Source organism: Dasypus novemcinctus, chromosome 17 (assembly GCF_030445035.2).
Source record: "Dasypus novemcinctus isolate mDasNov1 chromosome 17, mDasNov1.1.hap2, whole genome shotgun sequence".
In the NCBI taxonomy this organism is placed as follows: Eukaryota; Metazoa; Chordata; class Mammalia; order Cingulata; family Dasypodidae; genus Dasypus; species Dasypus novemcinctus.
The window spans coordinates 51,447,571-51,467,312 of record NC_080689.1 but is presented as its reverse complement, the minus strand read 5'-3'; positions in this window follow the sequence as shown (position 1 = coordinate 51,467,312).

The following is a 19,742-nucleotide window of genomic DNA, read 5'->3' as shown; positions in this document are numbered from 1 at the left end:
GAGAACCCGGGCAGGTCCGGCTGCTCTCCCCTGGCTCCTCCGAGAGGCTTGGCTGCAGCTGTGCTGTGGAGTGAGGGGTGAACTCTCTGTCCCCGGAGGACAAGGCCCCTGACCGTGGGCAGGGCCAGGGTGGGGTCAGGCAGGCTGCCCCCGGGACATGCCATCTTGCTTTGCTGCGTGTATCGGTGCCCAGGGCCAGACCACCCACAGAGGTGAGAAGCCTGGCGCTGTCACTTATAGGCTGGGTGACTTTGGGCTAGTGACTAGACCTCTGTAAGCCTCAGTTTCCCAATCCATGACATAGGAACAATCATCATCACAGCATTGAAAGCTGGCTTGGGAGAATTGCATAAGATAAAATATGTGAAGTGCTTAGCACAGAACTGGACACCAAATAATACCAGTACTTCACAATCCTTATTTCATTGCTAAGGACTGTGGCTGGGATGCACACTGAGTCCTGCACGTTCTGCTCTGGCCTCTAGGAGGCGCTGCAGTGAGAATGAATGGGGTCCCACCAGGACACTGCCCACCACTGAAACAGGAATCAGATGACCGTGGGGGGGGGGCGGTGAGGGGCATCTCAGCCTTACGGATGCAGGAGATGGGTCCAGTTGGGGTTTCTCAACCTGGGCACTAGGGACATGTGGACCGGATCATTCTTTGCTCTGAGGGACTAGCCTGTGCATTGGACTCTACTCACTAGATGCCAACAGCAGCCTTCCAGTTGTGGCCATCAAAAATGTCTCATGGGAAGCAGATGTGGCTCAACTGATAGAGCATCCGCCTACCACATGGGAGGTCCAGGGTTCAAACCCAGGGCCTCCTGGCCCGTGTGGAGAGTTGGCCCATGCGCAGTGCTGCTGTGCACAAGGAACACCGTGCCATGAAGGGGTGTCCCCACGTAGGGGTGTCCCACATGCAAGGAGTGCGCCGCACAAAGAGAGCCGCCCCATGTGAGTAAAGTGCAGCCTGCCCAGGAGTGATGCCACATAGACAGAGAGCTGACACAGCAAGATGACACAACAAAAAGAGAGACACAGATTCCTGGTGCCACTGAGAATGCAAGCGGACACAGAAGAACACAGAGTGAATGGACACAGAGAGCAGACAATGGGGGCAAGGGGAGAAGGGGAGAGAAATGAAAAATAAATAATAATTTTAAAATGTCTTGGCAGCGGACTTGGCCCAGTGATTAGGGCATCTGCCTACCACATGGGAGGTCCGCAGTTCAAACCTCGGGCCTCCTTGACCCGTGTGGAGCTGGCCCATGCACAGTGCTGATGTGTGCAAGGAGTGCCGTGCCATGCAGGGGTGTCCCCACGTAGGGGAGCCCCATGTGCAAGGAGTGCGCCCCGTAAGGAGAGCCGCCCAGCGCCGAAGAAAGTGCAGCCTGCCCAGGAATGGTGCTGCACACATGGAGAGCTGACACAAAATGATGCAACAAAAAGAAACACAGGTTCCCATGCCCCTGACAACAACAGAAGCGGACAAAGAAGACGACGCAGCAAATAGACACAGAGAACAGACAACCAGGGTGCGGGGGGAAGAGGAGAGAAATTAAAAAAAATTTTTTTTTAATATATAAAAAATAAAAAAATTTAAAAATGTCTCGAGCAGATGTGGCTTGGGAGGTTGAGCAACTGCTTCCCACATGGCGGGACCCAGGTTTGGTTCCAGTGCCTCCTAAAAACAAACAAACAACAAGCAAGCAAACAAAAAACAGCTCAGGGAAGCCAATGTGGCTCAGTGGTTGAGCACTGGCTTCCCACACATGAGTTCCCGGGTTCAATCCCTGGCTCCCAGTACCTAGGGGAAAAAAGTCTCTAGACACTGGCAAACGTGGCCCTGGGTTGAGAACCCTGGTCTGGGATGGGCAAGAGTGGGAGTCGCCTGGCGAGGAGGCAGGAATGAGCAAGCACAGAGGAGACCCTCTAGCCCCGGGCAGCTGTCAGGTAGACCCTCACGCTGAACACCGGGGGTGAGCTCGGAAGATGAACCACTGTGACTTCGCCTAGTAAGCACGAGGCTTGGCTCCCTGAGGAGGCAATTCCCTGCCTGATGTGAACCCCAGCTTCCCCCATAATTAGAACCAAAACAAAATAACCCTGTACTGCCCAAGAAACAGTGCCCCAGCCGCACAGAATGATGGACACTGAGGCGGTTCTCTCCAGGCTGCCTGAATGTGAATCCTGGCTCTGCCACTTACTTGCTGTGTGACCTTGGCCAAATTGCTTAACCTCTCTGGGCCTCGGGATCCTTATCTGTAAGATGAGGATAACAATAGCGCCCACCTTGCAGGGTTGTTATGAAGCTTGAGTGATTTAACAATTGTAAAGTACTTAGAACAGTGCCTGGCACATTTTAAATAAACCAAAACTAAAGAGGAAACTGCTACAGGCTAGAAGAGGCAGCTTTCTGTGAGTCAGAGGTTGCTCCTGGCTGTGACCTAAGGTCTAGCTATTATGTTTCTCTGGGTGCCTGGCCACCTGCAGCAGAGAGAGGGGAGTGGGATGGGGCTCAATCTCTGGGGCATCTTCCCTACAGGGGCAGTTGTTCTTAGGGAAAGTTCACTTGACCAGAAAGAAAACTCAGTGCAAAGAACTCCAGAACATCCCACTTGACAGCCCCTGGGGATTTCCTTAAATTGAGGGAAGTTCCAAGGGAGGGAGGAGGAGGGAGAAAGGAACAGGGAGTTAGTGGCTGTGACCTTTTTGGGAACCCTAACATTTCCAGCCAGACGATGAAGCAAAACCCCAGTCAGAAAGCCTCCCCTAAACATGCAGCACGACAAGCTGCTTCCAGCTGCCACGCTTTGTATTGGCTATCTACTACTGGTAACAAATAGCCCCCAAGTTTAGTGGCTTAAAACAATGACCCCTTATTATCTCAGACAGGAGTCAGGAATTTGGAAGTGACGAAGCCAGGCAGTTCCTGGCTCCGTGTCTCCCAGGAGGGCACAGTCGAGATGTCGAAAGGGGCTGCTGTCATCGGGATGCCCAAGTAGGCCGCAGCATCCACAAACAAGACGGCTCCCTCTCACGCTGCTGGCAGGAGGCCTCACTTCCTCACCAGCTGCAGCTGGTTTCTTCCAGAGTGAGCAGCCCAAGACAGAAGCTGAGGCAGCAGGCGGTGTGGTTACTGAATTGTCCCCAGTCTCATGCCGGCCCTCTGCCATTATTCCACTGGTCATACAGACCAACTCTGATACGAGGCGAGAGGAGATGACAAGAGCATGGAAACCAGGAAGTGGGGTCCCTGGGCACCCCCCATTTGCTGGCTACCACAGGCCCTTTCAGTTCTCCCTTCCAGAAGAATGGTCCCTGGGGACCGGCCCAGGTGCCAGCCAGGCTCAGGCACACGCTCACAGGACCTCTGGGAGGAAAACCCGGTGGCCTGGGGGGAGCCAGCTTGGCTGCCTACTGTCTCAGGCTGCTTCCTGCCGACTCACCTACTCACTTCAACTGGGTGAGGCATCGGTGGGGGGGAAGCCTCTGCACAAGGCATTGGGTGGGAGGAGGCTTGGGCTCACGGGCCCCTCTGCAAATCTAGACTGGGAAATGAGGCTTTCACCTGAAAAAGGATCCTAACAGGAAAACATGCCATGCTAAATGAATGGACTAAGCTTTCCGAGGAGGAAGTGAACGGGCAGGGGCGGTGTTTCAGCCTTCAGAGGAGATGGGACCTGAGCTAAGTCCTAGCACCCAAGGCCTTTGCCCCACTCCAGACACAATGAACTACCCTTTCTTGCCTCCCAGCCATTGCGCGTGCTCTTCCCTGCAGTGGGAATGCCTGTCCCCCATTACCCTCTCCTCGTTCACTTCATTTGTCCATTCAGACTCGGCTCAGGGAGCACCCCCTCCAAGAAGTCTTCCCCGAAGCAGCGTGGCTGCCCTGCCTCTGTGGTCTCACGGCCCCTCACGTGTCTCTCTCATGCTTGCCCACTAGACGTTAACCTCCTTGAGGGCAGGCAACGAAGGCAGATCCCAGCCTGCACAGTGCCTCGTGTGTTCTTGGCACTGAATAGACGACACGTTTGCAGAAGGAAGGGAGGGAAGGAGGGAGGGGTGATTCAGGAGACAGCAAAGAGCCCATCTTTCTTTCTTTCTTTCTCTCTCTCTCTCTCTCTCTCTCTCTCTCTCTCTCTCTCTCTCTCTCTCTCTCTCTCTCTCTCTCTCTCCTTTCTTTCTTTTCTTTCTTTCTTTCTTTCTTCCCTTCTTTCCCCAGGAATGGCTTTCAAGAGTCAAAGAACTGTTGGCCTGAACTGCTCTCCTCTTCCCCTCCACACCCCAGGAACAATAAATCACACATTTGTCGTCTCTGATATCAGTGTACCATGTTGTTTGAGAAATGGCTCCTGGCACTGCTGATGGCAGGCGACGAAGGGGGCTGGAGGACCTGTGCCTGGCTCTGCAGTGCTGCTGGAGGAGCTTGGCGCTGGCACAGGCTGAAGCCCCCGCGTGCTGACAATCCGCGGAGAGCCCTCCCATCCCAGCCGGTTCCCGGAGCAGCGGGCAGTGCTGGAAGGAGGCCGAGGTCTGTGCTTGATGTGCTCCAAGGCCTCCACGGAGGACGACCAGGATGACCCTGGAACGAGATCGGCCTCCGAGAGAATCTGGGGACCTGCCGCCCCCGGAGCTGCGAGGCCGCCCTCTGCCCCGGCGCCAGGCGATCTTCCCCTCTTTCTTTCTGGGCACACATTTGACTTCTGTTATTCCCAGCAACTCACTCCAGTTCTCTTTCCACTGCCTCTGGTTAATTTTTAAAATATTAACCGATGTTTTATTTTGGTTGCTTTTTCTGCCTGGTGAGACCTCATGCCCCCAGGATGACTTGGCCATCCTCCTCGGCTCAAGGCACACCATCTTTAGGGGGTGTGCAGGGCCCACTTTTATTTCACTTACTTTTATCTTTGTGATTCCTTCACTGATCCTGTTTTCTTCTCTTACCATAGAGCCTGCTCCTGTGATTTTTGCGTGTATCCTTCCAATCTATGTATTTGTTTGCATGCCCAGTATCGGTATTATTTGTCCATATTTTTTAATATGCACAAGTGACCTTTTGGCACACTCCTCATTCTGCTTCTGTTTTTCACTCAAGGTTGTTTTTCATGTTGCTCCAAGTCCATACGAGTGGCGTGGGTCCCAGAATCCCTGCAGTGCCTGGAGAGACCCTCATGTGCATATAATACATGGAATCCACTGTCCTGTTGATAAACTTCTAATTTGTTTCCAAATCTTCGCTATCACAAGCCATTCTCCAGTGACCATATTCACACACGTCCCTCTGTGGCCCTGCTTGGCGAGTGAACTGCTGGAGGGTCTGAGCAGTTTCTATTTCATGTAACACCTCCAAGCTGCTTCCCAGAAAGGCCCCCAGCTAACGCTTCCTTGAGGGGCCTGTCTGTCTGCCTTTCTCTGTGGCAGCACTCAGTATCATCCAACATTTCAACATTCGTCAACCTGATAAGTATAAGACTCTGTCTTAACAAAATTCCCCCCTCGCCTACCTTTCTCACCTCCCATCTGGTCATTTCCTCCATTCAAAGTATCCGGTTGGGGGAGAAATGACTCTTTCTGGCTTTTGAGATTCAAACCCTGGATTTTTAGGGCTCCAGAAAGGATTCATGACACAGAAAAAAATTTTTGGGAGAAAATAACAATCAGAACTTTCAACTCTTTGCTATGAGAGAAAAAGAAGTTTTATTTTTCACTGCAGACCAAATAAAGACAAAAAATATTCAAAGGAATGAAAAAGGTCATATAATGAAAAAGACATGCTTCATAATAAAGTGTTAACAACATTGATTGCAAAATATAGAGACAAAATACATAAAGACAAAATTGGTATTAAGACAAAGACATTTTTTTAGGAAAACAGAGGAAGAGGTCTTAATTTTAATTGACATTAAAATCAATTTAGTTAGACTTGAATTAAGTTGCATAGAACAGAAACACAAATACAGCCCCTTAATTAAATGAGGTATTTTTCCCAGGCAACAAGTCTGATGGAAGACCTAAAGGGCTGGTTCAGAAGTTGAGGAAGTTTTGAGTGCCCTCCTAATTTCGTGTTCTGCCATAGTGTGCTGTTCTCGTCCTCATCATGCAAGATGGCTGCCATGCTTCCAGGCATTGACTCTGCATTCTGAGCAGGAAAAAGGGGAAAAGTTAAGGCAGTAGTCATGTGCCTGCAGAGTCTGTCTCTCTTAATTAGGAAGACATTAGCTTTTCTGGAAGCCCCATCCAATAGCCTTTTAGGTCTCATTGGACCTCAACTAGGTTACATGTTACTACTGGTCACAAGTAAGGCATTTTTTACCTGGGTACCTTGTCATCCTGAATAATATCAGGGTCCCCTTCGTATGAAAAATGGAGGAATTTATATTAGGTGGTTAAGTAGCAGCAGCTGCCTCACACAGATCAATAAACAAACAGAAAACAAATAGGGAAAGGCAGAAAAGTGGAGACATTAAGACTATGGAATCTTGGAATGTGGCTCAAGTGACTGAGCTCCCACCTACCACACAGGAGGTCCTGGGTTTGGTTCCCTGTGCCTCCTGGAGAAGACGAGCAAGACAGTGAGCTGGCGTGATGGGCTGGCATGGCGAGCTGACGCAACAAGACGATGCAACAAGATACATAAAGAGGAAACACAATGAGAGACACAACAAAGCAGGGAGCAGAGGTGGCTCTAGTGATTGAGAGCCTCTCTCCCACTTTCCCACATGGGAGGTCCCAGGTTCAGTTCCCAGTGCCTCCTAAAGAGGAGACAAGCAGACACAGAGAGCAGACAGCAAGCACAATCAATGAGGGAGGGGAGTAAATAAAGAAAATAAATCTTTAAAAAAAAAAGAATATGGAGTCTAGCTCCACACTCGCTCACTGTGTGACTGGGGGAAAGTTTACCCAACCACTCCAGTCCTTATATATTCAGAGGATTGTTGGAAAGGTTGCACTGACTGCCCCTAGTCCACCGCCTGGCACAGAGTCGGAGCTCAGTAAACAGCAGTTGCTACTTATGTTTATTCAGGCTTGTTTGACTCTTGCTAAGAGCTGTGCTTGCTTTGCTTAAAATGAATTCAGACCTGGGAAGCAGATGTGGCTCAAGTGATAGAGCTTCCATCTACCATATGGGAGGACCCAGATTTGATCCCTGGGGCCTTCTGGTGAAAAAGAAGAAGAGAAAGCATACCTGCGCAGCAAGCCAGTGCTGTACGAGTGCCCATGTGGTGAGCCAGTGCCCCACACAAGTGAGTCACGCAGCAAGATGATGATGCATCAAAAGAGAGACAAGGGGAGAGTCAAGGTGAAGCGCAGCAGAGGCCAGGAACTGAGGTGGCACAATTGACAGGGAACCTCTCTCCCCATCAGAAGTCCCCAGGATCAAATCCCAGTGATCCCAGAGGAGAGAAAATGAGAAGAGAAGACAACACAGACAGCAAAAACAGCAGGGCAGAAGGAGGGGAAGGGGGGGAATAAATAAATAAATAAATCATTTATAAAAAAACGAATTCAGACCTAAACTTTCTAAACCACACCAGGCTAATTCAATAAGTATTTGTGGAAGGTCCCTAGTGTGTCTGGAATTGGGAAGGTCCTGGAGGGGCCGCAGGGAATGTGGCAGAGCCTGCTTGTTGTCTACCCACTGTCTAATCTCCCCTTCTTCCTCAGTAACAGATCCCTGATTAGGGTGTGGGTAGCGAGAGGACTCAGCTAAAAGATGTCATTTCCCAGCCTTCCTTGCGGCTAGGTGTGGTCATGTGACGAAGCTAAGCCATAAAGGTGAAAATGTACAGCGGGAGCTTCCAGGAAGACTCTTTCCAGGAAGCTGACTCAGCTACAAGGTGGGCTCTTCTGACCTTTTCCCACTTTTTCCTTTCAGGAACGTGGAAGTGGTCGGCTGAGCTCCAACAGTCAATTCTGAGACTGGCAGAGGAGAAAATCCAAAGAACCTGGGTGCCTGGTGATTCTGTGAAGTCACGATTCCAGCCCTGGACTCCCTTGCTCTTTTCCATGAGAGAATAAACCTTTAGCTATTTAAGCTACTCTTTTTTTAGGATTTTCTGCTGCATACAGCCAAATCAAATTCTTCAGCAAGATGCTTACGCCTCTCTTTTTCCCCTCTCTGCTTACCTCGCTTTGCAGGGTGAGACGCTATTTCCCCATCGCTCTGGCCTGTCACCAGCTGGTCTCCTATCGACTCTCTCTCCCATTTCAGCCACTCACTCAGTGATGCCACTCTCTGTCCAGCCTGCATTTAGGGACCCCCTGCCAACTATCGTCATGGATACCCCATAATGCTTACTCCCACTCCGAGCCCACCCCAAGTCCTGAAAAAAAAAAAAAGAGTTATATTTGGGATAGAATTAATGTATATCTGGTAGGAATTGAAAACTATGAACTTGCACTATGTAGTTAACAACTGTCCATGGAATTGCCCACGTGACCTTATGTCCCTATGCCAGGCTACAAACATAATCTCAACTAGTTCAAAAAGAAGGGAAATGATACGTGCTTTGTCCTTTGGCCAAAATAGAATGAAATATAAAGTAAGCACCAAAACAAATAAAAATAAGCCAACGACTTGGAACTTTAAAAAGCACTTATTGAATCAACAATTGAATTGGAGAGGAAATCAAGAACACAAAAGGAGTTTATTCAGAAAACAATGACATTAAAACATGCCATAGGAATCTCCTTGGAATGTACCCAAAGCAGCACTTGCAGGAAATTTTACAATTTCAAGTTTTTTTCTATTTTGGTGGTTGATAGAGAACACTTTATAAAGAATCCAAATTAAGATATTGAAAAAAAAAGCATGAAAAGAAAACCAGTGTAAAGAAGAAAGAAAATCTTGACAATAAAAGTAGAAGGAAATAATTTTGAAAAGCAAAACTTATTTCAATAGGCTCAATAAATAAAGCCAAAGCTGAGTATTTGAAAAGTAAAGTCATAGATAACAATTTAAATTGAGAAAGGAGATGCCAACCTATATATATATATATGAGTTTAAAAATAAGAAAACACAGCACAAAGTATATGCTAAAAACATTTGAAGATCTGAATAAAAAGAAAACATTTTAACAATAAAAAAGCCCAAACTTAACCCAATAAATATTAAACTATTAACTTGGAATGGGGGAGTGGGGAGACATTTAAAAAGTTATCAACTACGAGGGTCCAGATGTATATATGCATATTAATTTTCTTTTTCAGTGTAACACATTCCCACAAACTTTTCACATCTCTATTATCGGATAGTTTCTGGGTCAGGCATCTGGGCACAGCTTAGCTGGGGCTCTGTTCTGGGTCTCATAAGGCTGCAATCAAAGTGTTGGCTGGACCGTGTTCCCATCTGGTGGGTTGACTGGGGAAGAACCTGCTTCCAAGCTCATTCAGCTTGTTGACAGACTTCACTGCCTATGGCTCTATGGCTGAGGGCCTGGCTTCTTACTGGCTGTGGCTCTTGGCTCCCCTCAGGTCCAAGAGGCCACCCGCAGTTCCTGGCCATGTGCAATTCACAGCATGGCAGTCAATGCTTCTTCAAGGCCAGCAGGAGAAGCTCTCTCTCCAGTCTGCTAAGACATGATATAAGGAAACCTAATCAAAGGAGCGACATCCCAGCACCTTAGTCACGGCATATTGGTTAGAAGTCAGTCATAGTTTCCACCTGCACTCAATGGCAGGGTATTTTATAAGGTTGTGGCCCATTTGAGGTTGCCTTAGGGTGTGTCTACCACAATACGGGTGAATGGTCAAGCCTCCCAAACTTTCCATGAACTAATTACCTCCCTTGAAAAATGGCAGCCAAGGAGTTCTCTTTAAGATAAGACTGAAGCTCTGAAAGAGGAAGTGCAGCATGCAAACCAAACAGTGGACCCTCGCCCTCCTGCACGTCGGTCCCCATTACTGCAACCCAGCCTGTGGCCCCAACCTCTGTCCTCACTTCTTCTCCCTGCCCTCAACCCAGCTACTGTACTGGCCATCCTCTGGCTGCACCTTCCTGGTTTGATAAGCAGCTGTCCTGGTGGGGTCCTGCTTTGCCATGTCTGCTCTGCTCTCCTGCTATGGCCAGAGGCACCAGGTGCCCAGTTTTAGGACTGTGACATACTGAGACCACACCCCTCAGTCCCTCTCCTGTCCTCTAACCTGCCTCATTCATCGGTGTTGCAAATATTCTGAACCCTATGCTGGAAGGCGTCTCTGTGACTGAGGCTACGGAGAAGGGGTCCATCTTCCACTAAAATGTGTTGGGCCTAAAGTATCTATGCTACTCCATGCCTTGTTTCCGAATCTTGAAAAGCGAGGCCTGTTGTGTGGGTCATTCCATGGAGTAAAATATGGCTTGATCCTGAAATCTGGTAAAGATAATGCAAATAAAGAATACTCTCGATCACAAATTCTCAGTGGGGTGATATTTCCCCAAGGAGTCCAAAATTGGTTCTACAAGGGGAAATAAAAAAATCTTACTCTTTTTATGTGTGAAGGACAAATATACATACAATACACAAGGAGATTCAGTTATATCTGTGATGCTAGAATTTCATTAAGGGCAATTAGGAAAAAAAATGTCTAAAAAGTGTCCTTAGGGGGTTAATATGAAGAAAAGGTTGAAAAATGCTGCTCTTAGAAATCCTCATCTATGGTTATAAACCACCCACAAATCTTTCATCAAAATATACATAACGTGGGTTTCATTAATATATTACAGAATAATACACCATAACCAGAGAAGCTTTTCCAAGAATGATTGAGGGTTTGATACAAAGGCAACTATTAATAATAATAATAATAAATTGCCACCCACATCACTGGATTAAGCAATGAAAAATGTGATTATTTCAACAGATGCTGAAAAAAGAGCATTTGGTAAAATTCAATAGTCATTTCTCATTTTTAAAAAAAGAGGAATAGAAATACATTTCAATAACAAAATATAGTTATTTAAAGCAGAGCCGGTTCTACCTCTAATGCAAAGCAGAAGCATTGTTATTAAAAACAGGGGAAAAAAACAGGAAGCCGGGCCAGTCCCACCTTCGCCCCAGCACCCTAAAAGGATCGGCCACCACAGCTACGTGACGGCTTCAGCCCCTGCAAGGAGGCCCTGGAGAGCCTTCTACTGTCCTCTGTCCAGATTATGCCACCTCAGTCCTGGGGATATTTCCAGCAGGCAGCTTCCCGACTCTTGGGCATACCTGGCTTTCTGAATCCTTCCTGAATCTTTGGGAAGCCCGATTTCTCTTACTGTATTCCCACCAGTCTCCTTGCTCTGGACTGTTTCAGCTTAATTTGGCTTGGAGTAACACCCCATTTCCTTGGGATACCCCAACACCCTTCAGACAGCTGTCACCCCGGCCCTGGACTTGGCCTCACCACACTGCCTTGTTCCCACTTGTTGCACATTTCTGGCTCCCTCTGGGACAACAGTCACACATTACTCGGCCCACTTCATTCCCTTTCACTCTCAGCTTCTTTGTACACACCCCTGTGGAGTTGGATTTTGTCTAGGTTCTTGGCTATGCTGCAGAAATGAATTTCAAGACCATTTCAGGTTAGTTAGACCAGTAATTTATTAAGGTAGGAAGGGAAGAGAAATGGGAGAAAATAACAGGTCATGGGTCCCAGGTAGAGAGGAAGGGGCTGAAAAGTGATAAAACGGGCTGATTTACATAATTTCCCTTTATGGATTATAAATACCGGGTTTTACTTGCGTGGTAATCATGGCAAGGGAAAAACGGCTAGAGCAGGGTGCAGTGGGCAGGAACAGGCACCGGGAAGGGTGAAGACGTGAGCAAGAGAGTTCTTGCGCTTGCTTTTTAAACCATTAGTTATTCTGCCCCTTTGCTCATGGCACAGGAGGAGTCCCAGCCGTTTGCTATTTTGAGTGATTAACCCCCATCAATCCCCTGGAGAGGCCCAGTGATAAAGTCCTTGGGGCATATCCCCGCCTTCTCCTGGCTTCCCAGGAAGTCTTATTCCGAGTGGCTGAATCTTGTGAGGGTCTCCCAGCAGCCGCCCTGGGGGTACCCAATGACACGTGGACTCCTTGCCAGGTTCCACATCCGTCTGCTGATTCCCTGTCTAGCCTGCGTCGCCTGTAGCTGGTGAGTTGTCAGCGCCCTCTGGGAGTCTGTGCTCGTCACGGTTCTTAGTTGCAAACAACAGAAACCAACTAACACAGAAAAGAAATTTAGGAAAGGGAATCCTGAAGTCATTAAATCTGCAGCAGGACCACGGTACCAGGCTCGAGCAGCAGCCAAGGGACGAGGGCTCCGCCCAGGACTCCAGGGCGCGCCAACACGCACGGGCGGCCCCGCTGCTGCGGGTCAGGAGCGCTGGCCGCGGGGCTCGGGCCCCCGGGCTCCTCCTGCCCGGACCTCGGGCTCGCGACGCCAGCACCGCCGCGCGCCACGCGGGGCCGAGCCGGGGCCGTGACCGTCAGCCGGGGCCACAGGCTCACACTCTTGCTGCCAGGGCAGGGGCAAGAGAAGTCAAGGCTCGCCCTCCTGCTTCCGCGGTGGGAGGCAGAGTTCTGCCGCCCTAACGCGTAGATTCCCTCGCCGTAAGAAGGGCGTTGGGACGCTGCGCAGGCGGAAAGACAGACGCCCACCGCGAAGCCGTTGGCCACATCCCCTATGTCCGTGGTCCTCACCTGTGGACCCCCAGCACCAGCATTTCCTGGGAGCATCTTAGAAATGCAAATTCTCAGCCCCAGCCTTAACCTACTGAATCAGAAACTCTAGGGGGGAAGCTCAGCAAATATTTTTTTTTTCTTTATTTTTAATGAAGTTTTAGATTACATAAAAGGTACACGGAAAATATAAGGGATTCTCATATACCGCACCCCTCCCCTTCAGCAAACGCCAAAAAGTCTTGTAGGTGATTCCTTTTTTAAAAAATATAGCTTCATCGGGTATAATTGGCATGCAAAAAATTGCACATATTTAAAGTGTACAATTAGATGGGTTTTGACATATGTACATACCCTTCAATATTGATAAGTCCAATTTTTTCCCCCTTTTTTTTAAAAATATTTATTTATTATTATTATTTTTTAATTACATTAAAAAAAATATATGAGGTCCCATTCAACCCCACCGCCCCCGCCCCCCACTCCCCCCACAGCAACACTCTCTCCCATCATCGTGATACATCCATTGCACCTGGTAAGTTCATCTCTGAGCATCACTGCACCCCATAGTCAATGGTCCACATCATAGCCCAGATTCTCTCACGTTCCATCCAGTGGGCCCTGGGGGGATCTACAGTGTCCCATAATTGTCCGTGAAGCACTATCCAGGACAACTCCACGTCCCGAAAACGCCTCCACATCTCATCTCTTGGTAAATCCAATTTATTGAACATTTTCTGTTATATTTTGTGCCTTTTGTGTCACATTTAAGAAATTTTGTCAAATCCAAAGCTACTAAGATTTTCTCCTAAAATTTCTTAAAGAAGTATTGTAGTTTTAGCTTTTAAATTTAGGTCTATGATCTACTTAAAATTAATTTTTAAGAAAACTTTTATTTTGAAGTAAGCATAGATTTACAAAACTGTTGCAAAAATAGTACAAAGAGTTCACATACACTCTTCAGTCAGCTTCCCTAATGTTAATACCTTACATAGCCATAGTACAATGACCAAAAACAGGAAATTAGCACTTACTAGCTAAGCTACACACTTCATTTCACTAGCTTTTCTCCTAATGTAATTTTATGTTCCAGTATCTCATATTGCATTTAGTTTTATCTCCTGCATCTCCTGCAATCTATGACAGCTCCTCAATCTTGTCTTCCGTGTTAATTTTTGTTCATGATGTGAGGGATTTTGCTTTTTGTTTTGTTTTGTTTTTGGCATGTGGCTTTCCAATAGTTTCAGAACCATTTCTTTAAAAGATTATCCTTGATTGTAAAGTTTAAGAGGACAATTAGGGACATGGACTTGGCCCAGTGGTTAGGGCGTCCATCTACCACATGGGAGGTCCACGGTTCAAACCCCGGGCCTCCTTGACCCGTGTGGAGCTGGCCCATGCTCAGTGCTGATGCACGCAAGGAGTGTCCTGCCACACAGGATATCCCTGCGTAGGGGAGCCCCACATGCAAGGAGTGCACCCCGTAAGGAGAGCCGCCCAGCGCCAAAGAAAGTGCAGCCTGCCTAAGAATGGTGTAGCACACACGGAGAGCTGACACAGCAAGATGACGCAACAAAAAGAAACACAGATTCCCGAGCCGCTGACAACAACAAAAGCGGACAAAAGAAGATGCAGCAAATATACACAGAGAACAGACAACCGGGGTGGGGGGGGGGCGGGGAGGGGAGAGAAATAAATAAAAATAAATCTTTAAAAATAAATAAAACTAAGGAGAAATAAGAACAAATAAACAAATGGAAAATAGATCATGTTCCTATTTATAGTTTATAGTATAGTAGCATATAAATATAATAAAGATAAAGCTTCTAAGTTATACATAGATTTATTATAATTCCAATTAGCATTTCAAAACAAGGAACTTCCTGTTAAAATATTTACCCTACTCTCTTTTTATAAAAACCCACTGAATATAGTAAAAGAAATGAAAACTAGAGAAGAGGGAGGCCTCCATTTTCAATGAGATAAGAGCTACTGCACCAAACTTGAGTCCATGAAGCAAACCTGAGGGTTACTGTGAGTTTGGAACAGAAATAGGAAAGAGAGAGAGCAGGTGCCTCCTCAGACCCAGCGTAGCAACAAGATCTCTCCAAAGGCCCATGGTGGGAGGTTGGCTGCTGGAGCTTTGACCCCATCTATGAGATGTAGTATGGGATGGTCTCTAGAGATGGGGTCTGTTCTGTGGAGAGCTGGTACCAATACTGCAGAAGGCCAGGGCAGGTGGCATGGAGGAACCACCTTTTCCTTGCTGACCTTGCCTCTAGAGAGAGACATGCAGGAGAAAATGTGCTTCCTTCCAGGGAAGGAAGAAGAGCAGGGAGGAGTCACCAGATTGCATAGTCTGCCTACAAGTCTGAGCCACACTGACTTCCTGAACACCAAATACTGAGAGGAGAGATAACTGTACTTCATGTGGTTACATAAGGGAATATCTTTGTCTAAGGAAATATCCATGGAAGTATCAAGGAGCATGACCTATGCAACCACTCTCAAATGTTTAGAAGATAAATCTAGACTATAGATAGCTAGATAGATGATAGATAGCTAAATAGATAGATGAAGACAGATCAATGATAGAATTATATAATAAATGTGAGAAAATGTTAAAATTTGGTACCTTGGTTTGAGTCTTTTGAGGACCCCAAAAAATTCTGTTCTTAAGCTAACCCATTCCTCAGTGTTAGGGACCTTTTGATTAGATTGCTTCAGTTAGGGACTTTTGATTAGATTGCAGGACCCAGGGTAGGTCGTAATCCTTTTAATAGTCTTATATAAACAGAACATAGAGAAAGAGAACTGACTTTTTTACCCTGCATTGTGAGAGAGGACCCCAGCAACTCCTACAGCTGCAGAAAGAGAAACCCCAAGAGGTTGAGAAAGACGTTGGAGGCTGGAATCAGCAGAGGAGCCTGAAGCTGAAGGATGAGGCCCCAGGGAGAGACAAGCCATATGCGTGATCACCCACTGCTGAACATGAGGAGAAGAGCCTGGAAAAGGCAGAATGCAGCTGCCATTTTACCTTGCCATGGGGCAGGGGTCCAGGATCAGCCAGCAGCCATCTTTTGGTGAGACAGCATCTCTGATGATGACGTGATCTGGACATATTCACAGCCTCAGAACTGTAAGATTTACCCTAATAAATTCCCATTGTAAAAGCCAACCCCTTTCTCTCTCTTTGCCCACCATTGTATGGGCATTTGATTCCCATGTTACCATGTCTTCTCATAAGACTTTCTCATAAGACTCATAATCAAGTGATTACTGGCCAAGAAACAAAAACAGAATCGTCCCATCCCTCAATAGATTTAAGTGAAAACTGGCAATAAAATCATGTAAAAGTCCAAGAGGAAATATTGGAGAAGAAACCAAGCTAGGTCTGTAAGGAATCACACGTTTATGCTGTAAAACAAAGTTCACTAGCACCTTACCATATCAAGTTGGAAAAGTCACCCTTTCTGAACAGTTGGACTTACTTTATTGGGGAAAACACTGGCTTTTTCTTTGTTTTTATGCTTTGGCATAAACAAGTTAGTTCCGTAATAAATATGTAAGACCTTTCATTTAGGGAAAAGAAAAAGCCAACCCAAATCTTGTATTTTTGCACTGGCAGCCTTTCACAAACTAAAACAGTTGGTAAATCTGGGTATCTGGCTAAGGGATATACTGGAGTTCTCTATGTTTTTGTATTATTTTTTTGCAACTTTCCTAAAAGTTTCAAGTTATCTCAAAACAAGTTTAAAGTGGGGGAGGCGGGGGCAGGGGCTAAGGGGAGAGGGTCCCTGAGGAAAAGGAGATAACTGAGAGGCTGTCTGAAACAACAAAAGCTGTTAAAGCTGCAGGATTCCCGAGGTTCCACCAGTACCCTCACCTGCTTCTCCACTACTCCCACTACCAGTATTCAACCAGTAACCGACACTATTTATTGATAAGGATTAATCATAAGGAACCATTATAGGATTTACATATCAAAACCACAGAGGAAGGGAATATATACAAAAAACTGATTAAAAAAAAAAATCCCAAGAGAATTTGCCCTAAGAAAAAGAAAAGGTGTTTAGACAAAATTTCCATATTATCAAAATATATCAAAGAACACTACCCAGAAAAAAATGACCGTAAAGAAAAACAAGAATTTCAAAGAAGAGAGTATAAAATGAGAGGAGATAAAAAGCAAGGTGGTAGATTAAAGATAAAAATGGAAGAGCAAACCATGACAGAGATGAAATCTACATTAGAAGTAACAGAAAATAGGATAAAAATGACAGACTATGTACTCTGGCACATGGTGGATAGACTCTAGGAAATCACACAAAAATGAAATGAACAATAACAAAACAACAAGATTTGTTAATGATTCTAGAAAAAAATTATTGCTATAGATGACCAATAAAAGAAATTCTAGGCATTTCTGGAAGAGAACAGGCATTATAAAGGAGAATAAAATGAATGATATTAAACTCTTTTTTTTTTAAGATTTATTTTTATTTATTTCTCTCCCCCTTCCCTCCCCACTATTGTCTGCTCTCTGTTTCTATTTGCTGTGTGTTCTCCTGTGTCCACTTGCATTGTCAGTTGCACCAGGAATCTGTGTCTCTTTTTGTTGCATCATCTTGCTGTGTCACCTCACCCCGTGTGTGCGGAGCCACTCCTGGGCTGGCTGTGCTTTTTTCGTGCAGGGCGGCTCAATTCGGGGTGCACTCCTTGTGCATGGGGGTCCCCTACACAGGAGCCACCCCTGCATGGCATGGCACTCCTTGCACACAGCAGCGCTGCGCATGGGCTAGCTCACCATATGGGCCAGGAGGCGCTGGGTTTGAACCCTGGACCTCCCGTATGGGAGGTGGACACTCTATCAGTTGAGCCATGTCTGCTTCCCTTAAATTATTTTCAAAAGTACAAGATGAACATAATTAACAGCACTGAATTACTTATGTTTGAATACGGTTAAAAGGGAAATTTTTAGGTTGTATTTACCAGAATAAATTTTTAAAAATGCATTAAATAGGAAAAAAGAAAACACAACAGGAATTCTCAAAATAAGGATGACTCTGAATCTACACACAAAAAAGGCAAACAACTGCAAGGAAAAACTGACACAGAAGGTTCAGTACAAAGAGTATCCTACTGAAGTTATTAAGCATCAAGGATAAAGAAAATCTCACATGGTGGTCATGTAGAAAAGTAAACAATGTGCAGAGAGAAAATCAAATTACTTCAGACTTCTTCAAAGGAACATTCAATACTAGAAAACCAACAGTGAAAAAGTTCTGAAGAAAACACATGACCCAGGATTTTATACATGCCAAGTTACCTTTCAAATATAAAGGAAATGGAGAGGCATTCTCAGGCATGCAAACCTCAGGGAATAAAGCACACTTGAACTCTTCTTGAAACGCAACTTATGAATGAAATCTGACCATTCAAGGGACGAATCAAAATAAATTCTAGAGTAGAGAACCTAGGGTAACACAGAGGTGGTGAGCATGGAGTCTATTAAATATAGAGCTAAAACTAAACAGCTACAACAACTATGATTAGAGAACATGAAATGAGGTAAATATGGACAATGGAATACAATATAAAGCAAGAAGCAGAGGCAGATGTTGGGGTAAAGGGGGAGTGTGGGTAATTCCTCATCTTTCATGGCAAGAAGTCAATAGATAACATTTAAAATTGAAACTTTTTTTTAAAAAAGCATAACAATTTAATTTCTTAAGGTTTTTCATAGTCTTTTTTTCTTAATTCTAGAAGAATTAACCTTTTAAGAACGATTAGGGCAGCGGACTTGGCCCAGTGGTTAGGGCACCCGTCTACCACATGGGAGGTCCGCGGTTCAAACCCCGGGCCTCCTTGACCCGTGGGGAGCTGGCCCCTGCGCAGTGCTGATGTGCGCAAGGAGTGCCCTGCCACGTGGGGGTGTCCCCCGCATAGGGGAGCCCCACGCGCAAGGAGTGCGCCCCGTAAGGAGAGCCGCCCAGTGCGAAGGAAATTGCAGCCTGCCCAGGAATGGCGCTGCACACACGGAGAGCTGACACAACAAGATGACATAACAAAAAGAAACACAGATTTCCATGCCACTGACAACAGAAGCAGACAAAGAAGACGCAGCAAACAGACACAGAGAACAGACAACCGGGGTGGTGGGGGAAGGGGAGCGAAATAAATAAATAAATAAACCTTAAAAAAAAAAAAAAAGAACGATTAGATGTCGTAGTAGAGAAATAACCTCCTTTATATGAAAATGACACCGAAAGCGAAGAAGGTAGCCCCTGCCCCTCCCAAAACTGAAGCCAAAGCAAAAGTTTTGAAAGCCAAGAAGGCAGTACTAAAAGGTGTCCATAGCCACACACACACAAAAATCCACATGTCACCTACCTTCCGGCGGCCTAAGACGCTGCTTCTCTGAAGACAGCCCAAATATCCTGGAAAAGCGCCCCGAGGAGAAATAAGCTTGGCCGCTATGCCATCATCAAGTTGCCCTGACCACTGAGTCAGCCATGAAGAAGAGTGATGACAATACACTTGTGTTCGTTGTGGATTTCAAGGTCAACAAGCACCAGATCATGAAGAAGCTCAATGACCTTGACATGGCCAAGGTCAACACCCTGATCAGGCCGGCTGGAGAGAAGAGGGCATGTGTTTGACTGGCTCCTGACTATGATGCTTTGGATGTTGCCAATAAAATTGGGATCATCTAAACTGAGTCCAGCTGACTAATTCTAAATATTAGGTTTTGGACCGTGAAAAAAAAGAGAGAACCAATTTAGTAATTTCTGTTTCACTTCAGTTTTTCTATCATTAACATTCAAGTAAAATAACATTAAAAATTGTTCATCTAACATAGTGTTACAAGATTTTATTTAGGTTCTTGACTATGCTGCAGAAATGAATTTCAAGAGCACATCAGGTGAGTTAGGGCGGTAATTTATTCAGGCAAGGAGGGATAAGAAATGGGAGAAAAATAACAGCTCACAGGTCCCAGGTAGAGAGGAAGGGGTTGAAAAGTGATAAAGTGGGCTGATTTACTGACTACAATTCCCCATTATAGATTATACATGCCCAGGTTTACTTGTGTGGCCATCATGGCAGAGGAA